The following is a 13942-nucleotide window of genomic DNA, read 5'->3' as shown; positions in this document are numbered from 1 at the left end:
TTTCTCACTCCTCTTGGGAGGCTCACATTAACACATTAGAATGTCATTTTATCAGTGGGTTATGGGAGGTCAGCCCAGAGGGAGTGTTAACCAAGAGTTCAATGGCAGAATGGGAAATAGGTAGGTTAAAGTGGTTTTTGAGAATAAAGATCAGTATTGGGCCTGGGTTCAATGTTCGGTTGATGTGATGATGGAAAGACAGGGAATGTTTAGTCCAAGATGGAAGACACAGTCTACCCAACAAACACAAGAATGTATTTAAAACATTGGAAAGTGTTATAGGCATGTTTTGGGTTTGGTTCTTATCAATCAATGACACACACTGACTGCCGCTCACTTTAGGTGAGTGAAACATGTGGGGCTATATATGCGACTTCACATAGTGTAATCTTATTTAAATTGCAGTACAACAAACTTTGTTTATTCATTTAAAATTACTCGTCATTCTAATTTGTTCTTACACAAATGTGGTGTCATACTGTACAAGCCCATAAGCAGGATTTTTTTTGGGGGGGGGGTAGATTTTGAAAATGTGGACCTAATTCTGGGGGGGGGGGCAATTATGTGCAAAGTAAACCTTCCCAAAATTTGGACCTCTTTGACCAAAAAAGTGTAAAAAAAACCTATCGCAAATATTTGGGATTTGTTGGGACTTTAAAAAATATTTTTGTAATTTTTTTTGGGGGGGTATGGGTTTGATACTGTAGCCCAACCCAATTCTCCACATGTAGGCCTGCACGTTCATATCAATCTTATTGCTTTCAATTATTTGTACTTACTGGTGTGACCACTCTTTGATGTGTTTATTTAACAGGATGTTGAAAGCATTATCCCTCAGCATGCATGAAACACTGAAGCAAAATCAGCCAAGCTGCCAAAATGTACAGTAAGCCTAGACTGGTTTAAAAACATGTCCATTTGCATTGGACTATATATTTTGTGTATGTGTCAGTATAGTTTGAACCATAGAACATACCACGCATTAGGGAATGCAGATAGTCATGCCAATGCTCATGTGCTCTCAAGTTCAAAACTATAGGAGTTAGGATTCTGAAGAAGATACATGTATTCAAGAGCCACTGAACCCCGCACTGAACCATTACTTGGAATTATTTGTGATTGTGAGTCTTGTTACCAACTCAAATTGGAAAATCTGGAGATACTCATTCCATCTGCAAGTTGAGTTGTGAACATGGTGAATGGATAGAAAAAGATATCTGAGTTTAACAACCTTTGTGAAACAGGTCTACAATGTACCAAACTACATACTCAGGGTGAAGGTAGTTTGCGAGTTTGAGTTTGGGAGTGCGAGTTCAAGTTGGGAGTTGAAATTTGTGAGTTGAGAGTTGCGAGTTGGTATTTTAATTTTATAATGTGTTTTGAATGTGTTGGGTACAAACTACAAGAATTCATACTTGACAACTTGCAGTCAACTTTTTAGTTAGGATTGTTGAGTGGCAGTTACTGTTTATTTGCTTATTTGTTATTTTGTTTGCTCGTTTCGGTGCTCATTTGAACAATGAGACCATTTTGACTCGTAGGGAAAATTTCCAGAATTAACAGGCCTATGAAATCTCCGCTACAGAGCGGAAATCGGCTTTTTTGATTTTTCTGACCGATTTCAATTTCCGCTTTTTTAAACGATTATAACATCAAAAATCAAAATAGTGTCTGTGTACTTCTGATAGCATTACGTGTCGCAATAAAACAACTGAGAAATGAGATTAACAATGCTTGAAAGGTCATGAAACGCAGGTCATGTATAATATCGTCACAATATTCTTTGATTCGCGTCCGTACTCATTGTGTAATATGTTTGTTTGGATCTGCGCCCATCGGAATGATGTTAAAAATGTCCCTGTGTGGAAATACGCAATATGTGATTGTTCGTAAGCGATTTACAATCCAAACCATCCATTGGAAGTTTCAAATTTGACTTCATAAAAATCATATATATGGAATTAAGGGAAGATACATCATGGCTACCATAAAATGTAATTTTGTTGAGCGACGCTCCCATTTAGGCAATGAAATGCAAGCTTATAATCTTCAATTTATTGCCTGTGAAATACGCACGGAATAGCATTGAATTTGTACTCTAGTTTGGTAGATAAATTTTCCGTTTTTTTATTTTAAACCCCACTGCAGGTAAATTTCCCGCTTTTTTTTTGTTTGAAAGCCCACTCACAGGCCTAAATTAAGCGGATCAGTATAAGCATGTGCCAGAACAGATCAGCACTATTAACAGATAAATTACGGTCCTTGCTGCAGCCAAAAAACAGACAAGAAATCCTTCAAAATCAGTCAATATTGGCTTAAAATCTCCCATCGCCAAACACCAAGCCTTACTAATTGAGGTTTGCTTAAAAACTGTTGGAAAATAAAAGTGACTTGAAACGGATTGAATAACGAAAACTTGTTGAAAGTATTCGACATTCAATATTTGGAGTATGAATCAGCCCTAACAGACAAGGGTAAAAAAAGGACTTGAAGAGCAGACAGGTTAATTGCATTACCTTATTTTTCTTTCTTTAGTTACCACCATTTCTCTCTCTCTCTCTTTTCCAGGACTGAAGATTTTGACTGAAGGCACTGACAGGATTGGATAATAAAAGCATCACTGTCTGTTCAAGGTGATGGTGTTAAGTGGTAAGTTATCTATCACTGGAATTTTATTGATAAGAATATGTGGTATGACAAAAAATATTATGTTTCTTGGAGCGTGTTTCTACTGCGCAAGTGGTTGACGGTGATTTCGAGAAGGTGATGTGAGGAAGGTGAAAGCACAGTAATGCGAGGTGCTCAGTATAAACTATGGGGGAAACCCAAGGAAAACCAAAAAAACTTATTTTTTTATTATCACACAAAACTAGAGCAGTTACTTTCTTTTAGCCTATAGGAGCAGACTAATTCCAAAACTTCCAATATGTTATTCTCTCTAATTTACACCCAGTCTAATAAATGTCCCCATCTAATAAATGTCCCCATCTAATAAATGCCCTGTCTAATAAATGCCCCCACCATTTTTTCAACCAAACGGTTCCATTAATGCTGTCAAAATACCATACAGTGCCTGCATTTTCAAACATCGATCGCCGATTTCATGATATCAATGTAACGACAGGCCATTGTTTTCGATAATGTTGACAGTATTTGTAGAAATTCTGTATTTTTGTGGAGCACCGCAGCACCGCTTAAGGTAAAAGGTAAAGATAAAGTTATTCCAGGGCAATGTGCAACAAAAATGCAGAAATCTTGATTTTTGAGGTTTCTCTGCTCTAAATAAATCTTTCGCGGCGGGATAAAGTTATCATATTTCTACAATACGCCATCGGTTTCTGTGTCAAGCTTTCGTCAGATGTGTCTCTGACTTCATCACAACAGATGGAGTATATAATCATGGAAATGTTATAACTTATTTCTGATTTAACAAAATCACTGACTGCCTTTAAAGAGAGCCATCATATAAGAAGAGTGTAGCGAGTTGTCATCTAGCATGTCTGCAGTGAGGCCAATTTTCTGGGTTTCTTTATGACTGTCATAGTGAATTTTTCACAGTTGTCTGCTGCCAGACAAATTGTTTGTTGCTATATACAGTGGATGAGCTTTTATTACCATTTATGCTCTCTCTCTCGATCAGAGCTTGTGATATATGAAGCAAATGCAGCCTCACTTATCAAAGGCATGGTTCAACATTTATGTATTTAGCATTGAAATCTTCGGAATTATCTATAGGTATGAGTTGATGAGAAGAAGTTAAGATAGAACAAACAGATTCCAATTATTGCTTCGAGGAGTTGGGTTCCTCCAGATTGAAATGTTGGGGTTTTTTTTTAGTATGCATGGAAGTTCATCAGTTTTGAGGTGGTAAATTTTCTGTTTTATGGAATGCAGGACAAAAATCGTGGAATTGGATTAGAAAACGGAAAACACAGAAAATGGGGACATCAAACATAATTGCACAATAAAGCTATAAAATATTGGCTATTTTGAATGTACATTCATCAACAAACAGCCCGAGTAAAGCAAACCCCATATTTTACTGATTTTTTCTTCAATTCCTTTATGGCAAATTTGTGGTCATAATTTGGCTGTTTCATTCCCTTTTCCATACCACAATCTCACAATATATACATAAAGTGTTTCTAGAACCTAAATATTCACTAATTTAAATGATCAGAATTAAGAAAACGGAAAAGAAGACACATTTTACTTTTAGACAACGGAAATTTGCACCATTTGGGCAAATTAAATTGAAAGTCATCTTTTCACACTAGCAAATGACAAAATTGTACATTCAAAATTATGATCTTTTTGCTCAATTCGTATTGGTCAATTACATGATATCTTCACTTTAATCACCAATCAGAATGGAGCTTTGCAAATAATTCACCCCAATTTTTTTGTGTGGTGAAATTATTCCAACAATGTTGCTGATTGGTCCAATTAATAATGAAAACTTCTTTTTGGCCAATCGGCAGGTAGTTCTCATAAATAGCTGTCTCTTCAAGCAGCTGCTTTAGTGCCCTCTTAGCTTCGGCACAATGCAAGTTCAATGACTGTTATGTTGTCTTGCGCCAGGCTAGTTTTTTGTCCAGAATTGTAATTGCGTTGGTTTTAATATGAGTGCGTCCACCCTTTTAAGAAATGAATGTTTTTTTCCCCTTTTTCAAGAGGCAAGGTTTTGTGACATGTTTTCATACCCAGAGGCCCAGCTCTGTTGATTGTTTATATTTTCTATAGCAGATGGCCGACTTGTTGGTTTGGATCCACTATCTTTATTAGTTATGGAAATAAAATAAAACTCAACCCATAATTTTTTACCGCAACGTTTTCCCCTTTTCAAAGGGTAGGTGGTGTCAAACTGTGGGGAATGCATTAATTGGGCTTCTCTTTGCTATTCCAGTGTAAAAATTTGATGTAATGGTTTTGAGCTGTGGTCTTCAAAATGCACATACATGTACAGACCACACCCCACACAAAGTGTTGGCATACCCTACGCATATACCCCAAACCATGGTACCCACCCACCCACCCACCCACCCACATCACTGTGTATACTTAAAGCCATATTATAACATTTTTATACAAAATAGATTAGCATTTCTTTGCCATAAAATGTTAGGTTTTATTGTCAGATATATCCCCTTTTAGTTTTGAGCCGAACAACCACGGCAAAGCAAAGAAAATTGGAATTTACTACCAGCGCATATGTCGCCAATACGTACCACTCCTTCGGTCATGTTATGGTACGACCCTTTGTTGTGTAGATCACCGTCCCGCGCACCGTGTACGTACTGTGTGTCATGAACATCGTGTATGCGTTCGACTAATAATTCCATCGTAATAATAAAACGCCGGTTCCGGCGTTTTATTCAATATCTCGATTTTGACAAAACTACACCACCTAGAGTCTTGATTTTTGCAGGGTATATTGGTTTAATAAAGTACAATATAATCGTGTAAAAAAATGAATTTTAAAAAATCAGTGAGGGCATCCTCCTCAGCAAATGTTATAATATGGCTTTAACTTTAAGTTAACCTGAATCAACATTTCTTAATATTATGTCTCTTTGCTTTTATTTAGTGTTTCCTTTCCAAACCTCATCCCTAATATGGGGTGCATTGCCATTCCACACACACCCCCACCACACACAAACACCCCCACACATAAACCCTGGCATACCCCAACACGCATGCACACCCCACACACATGAATCCACTGTGTGTATACTTCCCTTTAACCCATTACCTTTCACATTTCCTTAAATTAATGATGACCCCTTTGCTTTTATTAGTATTTCCTCTCTAAACTTCACCTCAAAAGTGTACTTGGCATTCCGCTCACACGCACAGCAGCACGATATGCAGCGCAGGATCCTGCACCTTTCATTGCGGCATTGTTTTTGTTTTGCGGGCTGTAATGAAAGAGCTGAAGCATTAACCATGCACTTTTGATATTGGATCTATATCGGATATACAAGCGTGGCACAATTGCCGGCTTATGGATGATGCTAAATTGGAGCTCAAACTGTTGGTTTATTAACGTTGATAGCCTGCATTGCTTACTATGTATGTGTCGGCATTATGACTGTGTACATGTATGAGGCTGCTATGGTAGGCCCCTCTTTTGAATAGCATTGGGATCGTACATTATAGCCATGATACAACATGCCATCTTGTAATGTCAAAATGCAAGAAAGCAGAATCTTAAACATGCTCATCTGGCATGGCACAGTTCTTTAACCCTAATATATGTGTACAGTCATAGAATGACCTTTGAAAGTGTTGGGTACAAAAACTCATACCTAACAAGTGGAGGTCAACTTTTATGATATAGTTGTTGTATGGAGGTCACTTGGCTACTGGAAATGAGAGTAATTTGGCACATTGTGAGGATATAGCAGAAATGGGACTTTGTATATTTTTGATGGCCGTCACCTAGTGAGGTAGGCTGCTTTAATATTTTGCACATTCTTACATGCTGTTATTTTTTGCTGCTGGGCTTTTACTGTGTTTATAGGTATGGTTGATGAACTGTAGTGAACGACAACATTGCAGGGATACTAAATGATTTGGAGTTATGCTATTGCCATCATGTGTGTGGGAGGGGATGTGTGTATTATAATATGTGCGTATGTATTTTAAAGTATATGGGGGTCATGGCAGCACCACTGAGGGGTGTGAGGGAAACTCCCTCACCAGTCAGAGATCTTGCCCCAGTAAAAACTAAAAAAATCTAAAATTGACAAATTTTACAGAAATGTCATCCTTCTCCCCCCGAAATTAACTTTGCACCCCTCCCATGTCCCCCCTGTGAAAAAGTTTTTGGTGCCACCACTGTGGGGTGTGCTTTTAATGTGTGTTTGGTCATTGGTTTTGTAAACATTCAATCAGAGACAGACATGATTGGTTTCCAACAGTGTGTGGTACCCATTAGTTTCTCTTGACAATATTGGTGTACATGGTCTATTACCATCAAGACTGCTTTCTGGGGTTGATAGGTCACTAATTAAATGAGCATAAAAATATATTTTAAACAATTTTCGCCGTTACCCGTGTAGGGTCATCAGTCCGCACTTAGTAAAGCGGAAAACTCAAACTTGTATGTCCGCAAATTGATAGTAAAAACTCAATCTAGTTAGTTGACATTCCCAGTTGCCATTTGCATAGGGGTGTACCTGTGTTGGTGTTTACCGGCAAACTAGGACACACACAACATTTCACATTTAAACCTCAGGTTCAGGAGGTCTGCAAGCATCCACAATTGCATGTATAATGCATTTGCGAGATATGTCCACTACCGTACGCTATAGATATACCGTCCACAGTTGCTAGCTAAAAGTTCATACTTATACACATTCATACAAAAAATGGCGAGCCCCCCCCCCTGAATCCACGCCTGGGGTGGGTGTATGTTATTAACTTATTATAGTACATGTGAATGCATGCATCTGGGTCTTTTGGCGGTGCAGAAAGATTATGTAGGCCCATAAGCAATCTGTAAAGCAGAAAAAAACATTCCTGTTCAAATTTGCATCAAAGCTATACAGGGGCGGATTTAGAGGGGGCGCACCCGGCGCACGCCCCCTCTAATTTTTGCAGAGCGGCACCTGACTATGTGTATTTTTGCAGAGCGGCGCCTGACTTTGTGTGAGCGCCGATCCGCTGGCGGAGCGACGGTGGCTCGGCGCCCCCTCTATTGAAAATTCCTGGATCCGCCCCTGCTATATCTGCATGTTATTATACAGGCTTTTGCCATGCAGAAATAATATGAATTCCAGACATATGTAATCCAAATTGGCACAGGTTGTTTACACACATGCAAATGTTTTTGAATGAAAACAAGACCCTGGGTTTCATTTCACCCTGATTAGCAGACATGACTACCAGAAATAGGTCACCCTTTACATGCATCTCTACCACACCACTAGTTAGCAAATGCGTAATTCAATACAATCAGTGTTGTCAAATTATTATTTTCTCAAAACAAAAAAAATAATACCGTATTCGTCCGAGTATAATCCCACGTTCGAGTATAGTCCCACCCCACCCCACACATTTTTCGAAAAATTCCAGAAATTGTTTTAAAAAATATACATATATTTTGTTTTTTTATTAAGTTATTTATTTTTTTGGTTTTGGAGTATCCCTGTACCTAGACTTAAATGCTAGGATCATTCATGGTTGACCTAAAAAAAATATAAAAAATTGCATGATGTTTTGTGTTTTTATTCATGTCATACTCTATTAATGATTTCAAAATACATTGAATTTGAATGCATTTTGATATCATTAATAGAGTATGACATGAATACAAATTATCAATTTTCTTGTTAAAAACACAAAACATGGATTTTTTTAGGTCAACCATGAATTGATCAGCAAAAATTTTTTTTTTTTTAAAAATTCGACTATACTCGGACGAATACGGTAATAATAAAACAATTGTGGGCATAATCATTATTTTCATGTCCAGCTTTATTTGTGGGAAGCTACGGTCAGGCTACATCATACCACCCAAGCCAAAAGTATGTGCCATTATATTAATATGTATGTGATCGAATATGATTCAGTATAAGTATCATAGGGACATATTGGCTAGTTTGCTTGCACGTGGTGTGCATCGCTACACTACCTACTTGGCTTGCTATTGTGGAACGTCACAACACATGTTTGTACATTTTCCTATATATGCAATAAACTCGGAGATATGAAAAATTAAATTTTCTAGGCCAAACACAATTATGTTAACTTTTTGTTAATGTAAAAATACACTACTAAAAAAACAACAAAGGATTAAATACTGATGCATTCTTTGTTTCAGTTCTCATGGTGGTGTTCACCAAAAGTGTTTTTGGTGTCATAGGACAAATACTTGGTGCTAGAAATGATCTGTTTTACCTGAACATTACTGAATGAAATGACATTCATCTTATTGGGTATTTACAGTAATAATAATACTGCTTTTGAAAAAAATGCTAATGTAATAAATAAGTCTGATCCTTTAATTTGTGCTAGCAGTGTATTTGGGCTAGATTAATTTCACCGTTTTTCACATTGTTAATTTTAATTAAACACATAATATTAATAATGTTTCCAAACACAGCTGCATCAACTTACACTAAATTACACATGCAATGAAAGTATGAACGTACGATTTTAAGATAAACACACTTCGAATAGAACACTTACAACTAGAGCAAGATTAGGTATGATTCGCACATGTGCGATGCATAATGATATACCTAGCCAAGATTTTCATTGATGTACCTGCTCATCCCCTGGGGCGCTAGGGGGCAAGAACCTCTATATTTCTTCATTAGCTTCCTCGCAAAGCGTTTCCTATAGTGCCTATAGTGCACACAAAGTATTGTGCTCACATCGCAAGCGGGTACATGTGAATTAATGTTGTATAATATCAAGAGCTATATGCATTTACTGTCAATCAGAGGAGAATTACATTAGAGGCAGATTTTTGAGTATTTATATGGTTCTAAGATAGAAGAGATCATGACACTTTATTTACAAATTGTATGGAGAATTTTCCAAGAACTGCCTTTTTGATATTCTTAGGTAGTATAGGATTTTGAATGCGGGGGCCATCATGAATGGGTTATGAGTTGTGGGTGTTATTATGGTTGAGTACAGGTTTAAGTGTACTAAACAGAAAAATGTGGTATGTGATCATAAAAATGCCCTTCACAATTGATTCTTAGTTTCCTGTTTCATGATTAAAAACAAGGGATGAGGTGACTTTTAATTATTAATTATCTATTATTTTCTTTCTTTTAAAACAAGTAGTCGCAACCTACATCAACCCGTTTTGATAAGGAACATGCATTTAATTATTTTACAACTTTGTTTGATTTTATACATAAGTAATGGTACAGTTATGTTCTTTGTTTATTCATCATTAATATAGTTGATATGATCAAAGTCAGAAAGTAGCAAATGGAAGTCATTAAAAGTTATTTTAAAAGAGAAAATCCAAAATATAAATGAAATAATAAAATATTTTACAATTCTCTACTTTGGACGCGGGGGGGAAACAGGAAACTAAGAATCAATTGTAAAGGGCCTAATGGTGATATCAAGGGTTAAGAACCAGGAAGCTGTGCCTTTGTGAGTTAAGCTTTCTGGCTCTGAACCCTTGTTGTACATTATAGAGATATTGAAGATGAACTTTTTGGTGAAGAGGTTGAACGAATACAAGAGATAAGATGTACGTGTCTGTTACTGTAGAAGTTTAAATTTATGCGCAACATTTATTTTCATACTTTTTGCAACACAGCGAAAATAACAATACACGAATATATTCCTTTTGTTACATCCTCATCAAAACGATGCACTTTGTCGGCTGCTACATGTGTCTCATTTCACATAATAGCTAGGAAAAAATACCACACTCATCTCAAGTGGAGGTCACTTCAAATTATCCCCAAGTCACATGGTAAAGGAATGTTCTCTGTATTCCCAGACCATGTGATTTGGGGGATGATTTGAAGTGACCTCCACTTGAGATGAGTCTGGTATTTATTCTTAGTTATCATGTGAAATGAGACACATGTAGCAGCCAAACAAGTGCATCGTTTTGATATGGATGTTTGTACACATGGAAGCTTAGAATCACAAATTTCAAAACAAGTTAAACAGGTCAAATTTGGCAAAGTGCAAAACATTTTCAGGCACAAAAAATTACACTTTCACATTGATACCTGGAATAGCCCAATAGGTAAAGTACCCTATGGACCTCCATCATGCATGCAGATGTAATAAATTAAGTTGATAAATACAATTACTTGAATGATTATGTGACATGAGTGGGAAATATACATGAAAATGTGTAAGTTGCCGCAATGCTATACATAATTTATACAACCTATCTCCACAAAGGTGATGTCACATAACCACTTTAATCTTCCTCCCGATTTCGTCAGCGATTTGCGATATATTTCCCTCGAGAATCGAAGGGAAACATTTCATAAATGCATCCAAATAATGCAAGGGAAGAATGTTGGCATGATTTTGTGTTGTTTTCAGTGCCGCAGGTGGGGATGGGATAGGTTATTAGCAAGCATAAAAATAGAGCAGAGTTTGCGGCAGACATCTTAGTTTTAAGGAGAGTGAAGATTTTAAGTGGGTCATTCGCTATCTTCTCTCGTCTTTGTTGACTATTCATTTCTGTTGCTTATTCTCCATCTTAATACTGCTTATATCCCTGATAATAATCTCGCTCGATATTTTTCTCTTACTTTTATCTATCTTTTAGTCTCGCCTTTCTATGATTCTATCAGGGTGTGATTTCTCAGGCTTTTCTTCTCTCCTTACCTGGGGGGGGGGGAGTGTCTTAGAGTAGCGGTTTTGTCTTCTCTTTGTACCCGAGGACCCGGGTTCAATCCCTGGCAGTCCCCAGAGATGACTTACATGCATTTGGTTACCAGTCCACAGTAGGTTCTCTGGCTTCCTCCTGCATCTAAAACTGGGCTTTCTTCCTCGAGTATGTTGATGTGCCTTGTCTCCTGTATTGAATATGATAAATAATGATATTGAAAAATGGCGCAAATGATCGGAGAAACAGATTTAAGGGTGATAAATCCAAGCACCCACCCAATGCTCTCGTCCTACCTGTGCATTTAGTATACAAAAGTGATGTTTCCAGACTTTTTTTACAAATGCAACAACGTTCTGTCTGTCTGGATGTGTGTGCCTGTTGTGTCAGTGTCTCTTCATCTCCATATCTCTCTCTGTACCCTCTCTTTCTCTCTTCAAACTCTCATGTTCTATGTCTCTCTTTCACTCTGTCTGAGTCTGTCTGGCTGTCTTCCTTCTGTCTTTATTTTCTCTTCTCTCTCTCTCTCTCTTCCTCTCTCCATCTCTCTCTTTCTCCAGCATCTGTAGTTCTGACTGTATTCTCTCTATCACTCTCTCTCTCTCTCTCCCTCTTCGTTTTCGTCTTCGATTAGAGGAAATATTTTATTTTATTTGCTCTTCAGAAAAAGGTCACCTAGTTTACCTCTGTGGGTAGAGCTGTAATAATAAACACAGTCAATCATAACATGGATTTAGGCATAGTTGCTATCTGATGATTATTCGTTTACTTGTGACCTATATATTCTAGTAGTGCATGGGTATGCAAATATATGCATGCTTTTACAGGTTTTACAGGGGTTTGGGTGCAGAAAATGGGGAAAACAATCACAGAAATCACAAGTAGAAAGCGGAAAACAAAGAAATCATGAAACTTTAAACAAAACCTAAAAAACTGTGGTAAAAGAATATAAAATCTAAATACTTGAAAATGGATTATTAGATCATTGTCAAGATACAAATATGTCAGACGGGAAAGCTTGACTGAAAAACATAGAAAGAACTTTTAAGGCAGATTGCAGTAAATGGGGCAAATAGCTAAAAATGTAATATAAAGAAAGGCGAGATGGCCGAGTGGTTAAGGCGTTGCGCTGCTGGCGGGAGATACGATCGACGAGGGTTCGAGCCTTGGGGTGAAAATTCTCTTCCTCCTAAAAGTTCCTATATGAATCCTTCAATTGAGTTCAGTTAATTAATTTCAGAATTTAATTGAAGAATTTCTTCTCGCCCCCATACACTGCTTATCACGAGCAGATATAGGTAGTGTATGTGCTTCGTCCGATTCGGAAGTCACGTAAAGCCGTTGGTCCTGTGTACAGGAAGAGTCAAACCTATGCACGTTAAGTGTCAGAGCTATTCGAAAAGAGAAGGGAGACCATCCCCAGTTCTGATATCTGCAATCAATCCTAGGTTCCAGGATCGTACATAGGTAAAAAAAACTGTGCACGTTAAGCCTGTGCGACAATACTCAATTTGAGGTATGCACGTATATAGGAAGAAGAATAATTACAGCACAATTGCTATGTAAAAACGGTATATTTTGTACATGGTGAGGTTTGAGAAAACGGAAGAAAATGGAAAATGGCAAATTTAAATTTTACAACACAGAGGAATGGAGGCTTTAGTTTGGGATACATCCACACCCTCAAAAAGGGCCTGGGATAAAAGGCCGCTTGTAGACAACAAAAACACATTTTGCTGTCACATAAAAAACTCAGCCCCCCCCCCCCAACTTTATTCTGAAGGGGGGAGGGGCTATGACAAGTTGCCAAAACAGCATGCATTTCCAAGTGTAGTATAACAGGAAATATGTGAATTTAAATTGGACCCAAACCTCAATTTGGTGTGGGACAATACCAGTGCCAGCTAGTTCTAGTGTGTCAACTTCCTTTTCATGGGTACACATCAGAGGATGATTTAAGGAAGCCCCATCATGCACTGTAAAAGTGTTATCACTAGAGTTTCAACTGCCACTTTACTTTTCAAATCCCATTGAACTCTGTGCAAAAGATGTTGTTTTAGAATTGCCCGTGTGTCATTATTACTTGGTCGATTTCAGATCTAAAGTGATGTATGCATGAAGGATAATTCACACCTTCTGTAGATAACATAAAATGTGAAATCGACCAACCTTTTGAAGGTGTTTTTACTGTAAATATATCTGTCCAAATTCAAATTTAACCATGCACGTGTGTATGCAGTGGGCGGGCAGTGGTGTCATGTTCACTCACACAGCTGTACTAACCGCAAGACTTGCTGGGAAGTGCTTAAATCATCCTCTGGGTACACATATAAGGGTACACATTTTCTTTTGTTCAATTTTAGGATTTTGAGGGGATTGTTTCTATGTGTTTTCGTTTCCTTTTATGTGTGTGTTTTTTAATACTTGTCCTATCAATTTGCCTTTGAAGAAGATTTTGCTAGGATCAAAAGCTCAGGACAAATATTAAATTTTCATTTTTAATTATTTTTTTTAATGAAAAGTATTGTATAGACATACATGTAAATAGCTCAATAACACTTCACAAGAACTATATAGAGTGCAAACATTACTGCAAAATTAAATGTTACC

General features: G+C 37.3%; 1 protein-coding gene across 1 annotated transcript in view; it reads left to right on the top strand.

The window, feature by feature from the left end:
- Window positions 1-2558: 2558 nt before the first annotated feature.
- LOC140142011 (alpha-1,3-mannosyl-glycoprotein 2-beta-N-acetylglucosaminyltransferase-like) overlaps window positions 2559-13942 on the top strand; it is a 111926-nt gene continuing 100542 nt past the window's right edge. Inside the window, exon 1 of the mRNA XM_072163913.1 lies at window positions 2559-2649. The gene's annotated coding sequence lies outside the window, so the exon portion shown is untranslated. The remainder of the gene's footprint in view (window positions 2650-13942) is intronic.

Source organism: Amphiura filiformis, chromosome 20 (genome assembly GCF_039555335.1).
Source record: "Amphiura filiformis chromosome 20, Afil_fr2py, whole genome shotgun sequence".
NCBI classification, from domain to species: Eukaryota; Metazoa; Echinodermata; class Ophiuroidea; order Amphilepidida; family Amphiuridae; genus Amphiura; species Amphiura filiformis.
Note: the sequence above shows the minus strand (reverse complement) of the source record. Positions and strands in the feature narration are given on the sequence as shown.